The 9,829-nt window shown below is 51.7% G+C and overlaps 2 non-coding genes across 2 annotated transcripts; both read left to right on the top strand.

The window, feature by feature from the left end:
• The first annotated feature begins 2,608 nt into the window (after positions 1-2,608).
• Positions 2,609-2,762, top strand: LOC122797348. The gene has a single exon (XR_006364082.1). It is a non-coding gene; the product is annotated as a 5.8S ribosomal RNA (ribosomal RNA).
• Positions 2,763-3,191: 429 nt separating this feature from the next.
• On the top strand, positions 3,192-6,868 carry LOC122797514. Its single transcript, XR_006364189.1, has one exon. It is a non-coding gene; the product is annotated as a 28S ribosomal RNA (ribosomal RNA).
• The last annotated feature ends 2,961 nt before the right edge of the window (positions 6,869-9,829 follow it).

The raw sequence follows: 9,829 nt of genomic DNA, 5'->3' as shown, positions 1-9,829 counted from the left end.
TGTGTTTGGTCGCAGCAGGCATAGCCGGATGTCCTAGGGTGCTCGTGGTAGGGCCGCTTGACATCATGCCCCTGGCAAAGGTGACATAGCATGCGCATGTTTCAGGCTGTCATGGAGGCACAGGCATGAATAGAATGTTACACCAGACAGGGCCTGAGGCTGCAGAGGGCTGCTCTCACATCTGCAAGTGACAATGGTCATGAATTGACTGGTGCCATCCATGTGTTAACTGAGTTCATGGATAGATGGTCGGGTAACATGATGGCCCTCATCGACTATGGTCTGTCCATGCTTGAACATGTAATGGGAGTGCTTTGGGAGCTCTCTTTCCCTCAATCTCTGGCTCCGAGTTGGCAGCTCTCCACGCCAGTCCATGGCCCTCCTGGGTTGCAGTCGCCAGTCCATGACCAGCACCCAGGGTGCTCCCTCCTCCCGCAAGTGGAGGTGTGGGCTCCGGCCCCTCCTCTCCGCCAAGGTGCTCCTATCTGTTTGATCCTGCCAGTAGCATATGCTTGTCTCAAAGATTAAGCCATGCAACTCTCAGTGCACACGGACACTACAGTGAAACTGTGAATGGCTCATTAAATCAGTTATGGTTCCTTTGATCGCTCCACCATTACTTGGATAACTGTGGTAATTCTAGAGCTAATACATGCTGATGAGTGCTGACCTTCCAGGGATGGGTGCATTTATCAGACCAAAACCAATCTGGGTCTTGGCCCTGCAGCTTTGGTGACTGTAGATAAACTTGGACCGATCGCATGGCCTTGTGGTAGCGATTCGACATTCGAATGTCTGCCCTATCAATTTTCGATGGTACTATCTGTGCCTACCATGGTGACCATGGGTAATGGGGAATCAGTTTTATTCCAGAGAGGGAGCCTGAGAAATGGCTACCACATCCAAAGAAGGCAGCAGGCTCGCAAATTACCCATTCCCAACTCGGGGAGGTAGTGACAAAAAATAACAATGCAGGACTCTTTCAAGGCTCTGTAATTGGAATGAGTACACTTTAAATCCTTTAATGAGGATCTATTGGAGGGCAAGTCTGGTGCCAGCAGCCACGGTAATTCCATCTCCAATAGCGTATATAAAAGTTGCTGCAGTTAAAAAGCTCGTAGTTGGATCTTGGGATCGGGCTGGTGGTCTGCCGCCTGTCCCAGCCCATGCCTCTCGGTGCTCCCACGATGCAATTAACTGAGTATCCCAAGGGTCCAAAGCGTTTACTTTGAAAAAATTAGAGTGTTCAAAGCAGGCCAGTCGCCTGAATACTTCAGCTAGGAATATTGGAATAGGACTTCGATTCTATTTAGTTGGTTTTCGGAACTGGGTCCATGATTAAGACAGACGGCCAGGGGCATTTGTATTGTGCCGCTAGAGGTGAAATTCTTGGACCGGCATAAGACGAGCGAAAGCTTTTGCCAAGAATGTTTTCATTAATCAAGAACGAAAGTCTGAGGTTTGAAGATGATCAGATATTGTCATAGTTCCGACCATAAGCGATGCCGAATAGCGATTCAGTGGCATTATTCCCATGACCCGCCAGGAAGCTTCTGGGAAACCAAAGTCTTTGGGTTCTGGGGGAGTATGGTTGCAAAGCTGAAACTTAAAGGAATTGATGGAAGGGCACCACCAGGAGTGGAGCTTGCGGCTTAATTTGTCTCAACACGGGAAACCTCACCCAGCCTGGACATGGAAGGAATTGACACATTGATAGCTCTTTCTCGATTCTGTGGGTGGTGAAGCATTGCCGTTCTTAGTTGGTGGAGAGATTTGTCTGGTTAATTCTGACAATGAATGAGACTCTGCCATGCTAACTAGTTATGCGGCCCCATGCGGTCGTCTCCAACTTCTTAAAGGGACAAGTGGCTTTCAGCTACACGAGATTAAGCAATAACAGGTCTCTGATGCCCTTAGATGTCTGGGGCTGCACGCATGCTACACTGAATGGATCAGCATGTGTCTCCCCTTGGCCGACAGGTCCGGGTAAACCGCTGAACCCCATTTGTGATAGGGACCGGAGTTTGCAATTCTTCCCCATGAACAAGGAATTCCCAGTAAGTGCGGGTCATAAGCTCACGTTGATTAAGTCCCTGCCCTTTGTACACACTGCCCGTTGCTACTACCAATTGGATGGTTTAATGAGGTCGTCGGATCAGCCCTGCTGGAGTCAGTCAAGGCCCCGGTGGTGCGCCGAGAAGACTATCAAACTTGACTATCTATAGGAAGTAAAATTCGTAACAAGGTTTCCATAGGTGAAACTGCGGAAGGATCATTAACTCTGAGGGTCCCGGGATGGTGTCGTCCCCGGGTACCAGGGCCTCTCCTCGCTCCACCACCCCAACCCTCAGCGCCTCTCTCTCCACACCACTCTCCAACTCCCGTCTCTCCATGAGCCCCAGTGGAGGCGATGTCAGTCGCGGGTACCTGCGGAGGCATCGGTTCAAAGACCCAGAGGGTCGGCATTGTGGCCGCACGCCTCCCTGCTGTCCTGCGGCATGGGGCCAGTAACTCCCATCTGATCTGGGCACCCACGAAACCTCGCATGCTCGTCCCGAGGTGTGATGCCACGTGGGCAGCGGTGCCCCCAGCAGACGAGAACAAATACGACTCTGAGCAGTGGATCACTCAGCTCGTGTGTCAATGAAGAATGCAGTTAGCTGTGAGAAATAATGTGAATTGCAGGACACATTGATCATTGACACTTTGAATGCACTTTGCAACCCTGGGTTACTCCCGAGGCTAAACCTGCCTGAGGGTCGTCATGCCTTCAATCACCCCAGGGGGGTCATCCAGCCCCCACAGTGGGCATGGTCAGGGAGTCGAGAGAGCCTGCCATGGGCCCCCATCCCCCCCAGGGAGAGACGCAGACGGAGGAGACGAGTCCCGACTACCCCAAGCTGGGAAAAACCCATGTGAGGATGGGAGGGAGCAGATACATGTCTGGCCCAACCCCTGGAGGCTGTTGGTGGTACTGCCACTGGGCTGCCCTCCCAGGGCAGAGCCCAATGCTAGCCCGCCTGATTCCAATGGGCCAGGGCCACGTCGTCCGGCCTCCGCTGTCTGGAAGTCCAGTGGCGGAGAGCAGGTGCACGGGGTTCCTGGGGAGGGGGAAAGGATGGCCAGTCCATCTGCCCCATCCCCCGAGACCCACGCCGTCCCACCGACTACCCGCAACCTTGCTTGGAACATGAACTCAGTTCAGACGTGGTGACCCACCGAATTTAAGCATATTACTAAGTGGAGGAAAATAAACTAACCAGGATTCCCTCAGTAACCGTGAGTGAAGAGGAAAGAGCCCAGTGTTGAATCACTGCTCGGGTGATGGGTGCAGGGAAATATGGCGTATGGAAGTCCATCTCCTCAGTGCTGCCCAGGGGGCCCAAGTTCTTTTGATTGAGGCTCAGCCCATGGACGTTGTGAGGCCAGTGGCAGCCCCTGGCACATCGGGATCAGGTCTTCCCAGAGTTGTTTGTTTGTGAATGCAGCCCAAAGCAGGTGGAAAACTCCATCTAATGCTAAACACTGGCATGAGAATGAAAGCGGACAAGTACCGTAAGGAAAAGTTAAAAAGAACTTTGAAGAGAGAGTTCAAGAGGGCATGAAACCGTTCAGATGTAAACGGGTGGGGTACGAGCAGTCCACCTGGAGGATTCAACCCGGCAGCTGCACCAGCTGCCCGGGTGAGGCAGATCCCCCTCCCCCTCCGAGGGGGTGGGCGACCATCCCTGGGCATGCCAGCCGCTGTTGGGCACACTTCCTCTTAGGCAGTGTGCTGTGACTGGCTCCAGGTTGCTGGGAAGGCCGTGCAGAAGGTGACTCCCCTCCCCAGAGTGGAGTGTTACAGCCTGCGGCATCAGCCCTCGCCATGCCCCGGGTTCGTGGGAGACTACCACTGCCACACCCTCACCTGCCGGGACTGTTGACTCTCCTCAGGTGCCTGGGGTCCACGGTGACGTTGTTGACCCACCTGTCCCATCTTGAAACATGGACCAAGGAGTCTAACAAGTGCATGAGTCCGAGGGTGGGCAAGAGACCCCACGGCACAATGAAAGTGAGGGCCAGCGTGCGCCGACTGAGGCGGGACCCCCCTGCCCCACATGGGGGGCACACCGTTGGCCCATCTCACCCATCCCATCGGGGAGTTGGAGCGTAAGCGCACCTGGTGGGACTTGAAAGATGGCGAACTATGCCTGGGCAGAGCGAAGCCAGAGGAAACTCTGGTGGAGGTCCGTAGTGGTCCTAATGTGCAAATCAGTCATTTGACCTGGGTATAGGGGTGAAAGACTTAATCAAACCATCTAGTAGCTGGTTCCCTCCAAAGTTTCCCTCAGGATAGATGGTGCTCAGCGGATGCAGTTTTATCTGGTAAAGCAAATGATTAGAGATCTTGTGGCTGAAACAATCTCAACCTATTCTCAAACTTTAAATGGGTAAGAAGCCTGACTCACTGGCTTGGAGCCAGGTGTGGAATGTGAATGCCCAGTGGGCCACTTTTGGTAAGCAGTACTGGCGCTGTGGGATGAACCGAACACCGGGTTAAGGCATCTTATGCCGACACTCATCAGACCCCAGAAAAGGTGGTGGCTGATATAGACAGCAGAACAATGGCCATGGAAGTTGGATTCTGCTAAGGAGTGTGTAACAACTCACCCACCTGCCAAATCAACTAGCCATGAAAATGGATGGCGCTGGAGTGTCAAGCCCATACCCGGCCGTTGATGGTGCTAGGAGCCGAGGGGGCTACACTGAAACAAGTAGGAGGGCCACTGCAGTGGCACTGAAGCCCAGAGTGAGGGCCCAGGTGGAGCCGCCTCAGGTGCAGATCTTGGTGGTAGTAGCAAATATTCAAACGAAAGTTTTGAAGGCCAAAGTGGAGAAGGGTTCTGTGTGAATAGCAGTTGAACATGGGTCAGTCGGTCCTGAGAGATAGTCGAGCACCATTACGAAGGGACGGCAATGGCCTCCGTCGCCATTGGCCAATCCAAAGGGAGTCGGGTTCAGATCCCTGAATCTGGAGCGGCTGAGACGGGCGCCTCATGGCATCCAGTGCGGTGACACAAATGATCCCGGAGAAGCTGGAGGGGGCCCCTGGGAGAGTTCTCTTTTCTTTGTAAAGAGCAGGGTGCCCTGGAAAGGGTTCACCTCAAGAGAGGGGCCTGCGCCCTGTAAAGCATCACGGTTCTGGAGGCATCAGGTTAGCTCTCGATGGCCCTTGAAAATCCAGGGGAGAGGGTGTAAGTCTCGTGACAGGCCATACCCATATCTGCAGTAGGTCTCCATGGTGAACAGCCTCTGGCATGTCAGAACAATGTAGGTAAGGGAAGTCAGCAAGCCAGATCCATAACTTTGGGATAAGGATTGGATCTAAGGGCTGGGTCAGTCAGGCTCGGGTGTGAAGTGGGGCTGGGCAAGTGCCACAGCTGGGTGAGGCACCACCAGCCCTCGCCATGCTCCTCCCTCCCAGGGGGAGCCTGCAGCAACTCTGGACACATGCCAGGCCCTTCCTGTGGATCACCGCCCCCCCAAGCTGTGGCAGGCGTTGGTCCCGACCGGCATCCCATATCGTCTGGCAGCAAGCAGCTGACTTAGAACTGGTGTGGACCTGGGAAATATGACTTATTTAATAAAAAAAAGTGTTGTGAAGGCCCGAGATGGGTGTTGACATGATGTGATTTCTGCCCAGTGCTCTGAATGTCAAAGTGAAGAAATTCAATGAAGCATGGGTAAACGGCGGGAGTAACTATGTCTTAAGGTAGCCAAATGCCTCGTCATCTAATTAGTGACATGTATGAATGGATGAACGAGATTCCCACTGTCCCTACCTACTATCCATTGAAACCACAGCCAAGGGAATGGGCTTGGCAGAATCAGTGGGGAAATTAGACCCTGTTGAGCTTGACTCTAGTCTAGCATTGTGAAGAGACATGAGAGATATAGAATAAGTGGGAGGCCTCGGCTGCTGGTGAAATACCACTACTCTTATCAATTTTTCACTTACCCGGTGAGGCGGGGGTGAGCCCCACTGGGGATCTTGCTTCTGGCTCCAAGCGCCTGGGCACGACCCACTCTGGGGACAGCATCAGGTGGGGAGTTTGACTGGGGCATTTCACCTGTCAAAGAGTAATGCAGGTGTCCTAAGGTGAGCTCAGGGAGGACAGAAACCTCCCATGGAGCAGAAGGGCAAAAGCTTGCTTGATCTTGATTGAACGAATACAGACTGTGAAAGCGGGGCCTCACGATCCTTCTGGCTTTTTGGGTTTTAAGCAGGAGGTGTCAGAAAAGTTAACACAGGGATAACTGGCTTGTGGCAGCCAAGCATTCATGCCAACATCGCTTTTTGATCCTTCGATGTCGGCTCTTCCTATCATTGTGAAGCGTTGGATTGTTCACCCAGTAATAGGGAACGTGAGCTGGGCTTAGACTGTCGTGAGACAGGTTAGTTTTACCCTACTGATGATTTGTTGCTGCGATAGTAATCCTGCTCAGTATGAGAGGAACTGCAGGTTCAGACATTTGGTGTATGTGCTTGGCTGAGGAGCCAATGGCGTGAAGGTACCATCTGTGGGATTATGACTGAATGTCTCTAAGTCAGAATCCAGGGGAAAACGTAATGATACCGCAGCACTGCGGATCTCCGGTTGGCCAGTGATAGCCGGCCGCAAGGTCGGAGAGGAGCGCCGCTCGTCACTGGGTCGGAGCGCGGACGGAAGGGGGCCACCTCTCTCCAGCAGTGTACCATACGTTCGTGGGGAACCAGGTGCTAAATCATTCATAGATGACCTGATTCTGGGTCAGGATTTCGTTCGTAGCCGAGCAGCAAAAAGCTGAGATCTATTAAAAATCAGTCCTCGAGCCAAGCTTTTGTCGCAGGTGGGAAGATGGGCTTCACACCCTTGCGGGGAGGGGGGACCCATCCTCGGGCCGGCCATTCCGCCCTCCCCACCGGGGTCCAGATCACGGATGGGACTTTGCTCCTCGGCAGCGGGCTTGGGGATCGAGGGAGTGGGATCTGGACATGACCCGGTGTCAGGGCTGACCTCGCGGGAGTAGGTCCTTGGATGCACCCCTCACTCTGCACCCCCCGGCACTTCCATCCAGATAGCCGGAACACCTGCAGGTGCAGAGGGGGCCGAGGATCTCATACCCGGGTTTAAGTGTCATCCCCAGAAGGGCGACCCGGCGGGGTGGTGCGCATTCTCCAGGAGAGGGTGTAGGGCCATCCGGGTAAGCCGGTTCAGGGCATCCCATCCTCCCGGTGCCTGTGGTGGGGAGATACACTTGCCATGGCATCTCGCACACGGGGCCAGCCGGTGGAGTAGATAGACGGCTCGGGTGGGCCAAGGGCCTCCCCGAGAAGGCAGGTCCTTGATCCAGGGCCCTGGGTGTGCAGAGATACGGCCTCCGCAGTGTCTTGCACCAGGGGGAGTCAGCTGTTGGTGCAGGAGGGCCGAGGGCCTCCACCGGAAGCCAGGTCCCTGATCCCATTCTCCCAGACCCCGGATGTACGGCCGCTGTGGCATCTTGCACCTGAGGCTGTCTGGGGGAGTCAGCTGACAGTGCGGGCAGGCCGAGGGCCTCCCCTGGAAGCCAGTGTCCCTGATCCATCGTCCTGGACCCTGGGAGTGTGGAGATATGGCCACTTTGGTGTCTCACACCCGGTGCCAGCCATGGGAGTCAACAGATGGTGCGGGTGGGCTGAGGTCCTCCCCCGGAAGCCTGGTCCCCAATCCCATCCTCCCAGTCCCTGGGGGTGTGGAGATATGGCCGCCAAGGCATCTCACACCCGGGGCTGGCCACGGGAGTCAATGGGTGGCACTGGTGGGCCGAGTGGCTCTCTGGGACACCAGGTCCTCAATCCCGTCCTCCCAGCCCTCGGGGGTGCAGAGATATGACCACCAAAGCATCTCACACCCGGGGCCTGTCAGGGGAGTCGAAGGATGGCACGGGCGGTCCGAGGGGCTTTCCGGGACATCAGGTCCTCGATCCCTCGATCCCATTCTCCTGGCCCTCAGGGGTGCAGAGATACGGCTGCCCAAGCGTCTCACACCTGGGGCCGGCTGGGGGAGTTGACGGATGGTGCGGATGGGCCAAGGGGATTTCCATGACACCAGGTCCTTGATCCCATCCTCCCAGCCCTTGGGGATGTGGAGATGCAAGATAGGTAATACTGAAGTGTTTTGATTATTGGTCAATACCTCAACAGCTTGCTTTAAAGCATCATTTCATGGAAATGAGTTTGACTCGCTGGTCTATGGGAAACTCATATGAATTAGTATTATTATTTTATTATATATTATATGTTATAATTGTGTTATTTGATATTCTACTTAGCATACTTATCTCTTAATTGAGTTCTACCTGTTATGAATATTATTTTCTGGTATGAATGTTCTGGTTCACTAAATGGTGGCTGAAACAATGGGTGAGAAATGAGAATACATCTATTAACAGACCACATAATCAGATTTATATCATACATTGCTTCCCCCACTGAAACAGATACAAAACACAAACACATGCAGATAAGCGGGGATACATTTGACAAAAGGTATTACTGATATGCAAGTCATAGCTAACATTTTCTTCTCTAAATGTTATCATTATTCTCACTTTTGCACAATATAATTAAGTACACGTGTGTGCACACATACACACACACACACACACAAATATAAATATATATATATATATATATATATATATATATATATATATATATATATTGAGGGAGAGATGCATGTGTGTATGTTTATCTATGCGTATGTATATCAGTCTGCATCTTTATGTATATATGTGTATATATATATATATATATATATGTATGTATATTCAATTCCTCTTCAGAACGTCGAATGGGTGAAATCTCGAAATGCATATGGTCGAGACCATATGCTTGAAATTTCAGAAGCTCGACCTTCTGAATGGGGATTGGCATACAGCACAGAATGGAAGATTTCCCTTTCTGCACTGTAGTGCGATCTTGGAGTTGCAATAAATAAGTAGCAGAGGTGTGAAGGGTATAGGGGGCTTTTTCCCCTGCAAAAACATTGTTTTGTGTTTTTTTTTTTTTTTTTTGTAACTTCCCTTTCAGAAGGCCGACCTTCTGAAATTTGAGCATATGGCTTCGCCCATATGCATTTTGAGATTTCAGCCGTTCAACCTTCTGAAGGGGAACCATATATTTATATGGCTCTTGCAATATATTCAGCTGCTTGTCTCTCTAAATAGTAATGGTGTAGGTAGTACTAGCTTTAAGGACAAGGTTCCAAAAATGGCCAAAGACAACTGTCCAGATTCATTAACAACTGTGCGAAGTGTAGCTATTGTGTTACATTTACTGCACTGTTGGTATTCAATAAATGGATCTACATGATGTAAAGAGCTGCTAACTGCAGATAAATAGTGAAATATGCTAATACCAGCATGAAGAGCAAATATAATTAAGTAATCCATTATAGTGGAGCTATCCAGGAAGGTATAAAGCAATTGTGTACACTAAATGTAGGCTTTTTCCCCTGTATACCAATTTTTTTTGGAATACAGCACAATTCCACTTAGAAAAAAAGAAAATCATTGCTGCTGCTTTTATTATGCTGTATGTGTAACATGCTTGAAATCAGAATGCTGCTGCTGCCAGAACTCAGGCAAGAAGAAGAAGAATGAGATGAAAAGTGTTTAGACACTCCCCTGGATTCAGCAAGCCTTGCACGGTGTGCAGTAACAGTGCAGGAGCTCCAGGAGGCAATTTGGCCACCCTGGGATCCAGGAATAAGTTGCAGGGACTTGCACGAGCACTTCTGCACTATTCCTGCATGGACGCAGCTCC

Source organism: Protopterus annectens, chromosome 3.part0 (genome assembly GCF_019279795.1).
Source record: "Protopterus annectens isolate FY-2018-M chromosome 3.part0, PAN1.0, whole genome shotgun sequence".
NCBI lineage: Eukaryota > Metazoa > Chordata > Ceratodontiformes > Protopteridae > Protopterus > Protopterus annectens.
The sequence above is the reverse complement of the archived record's forward strand: the minus strand, read 5'-3'. Positions and strand labels throughout refer to the sequence as shown.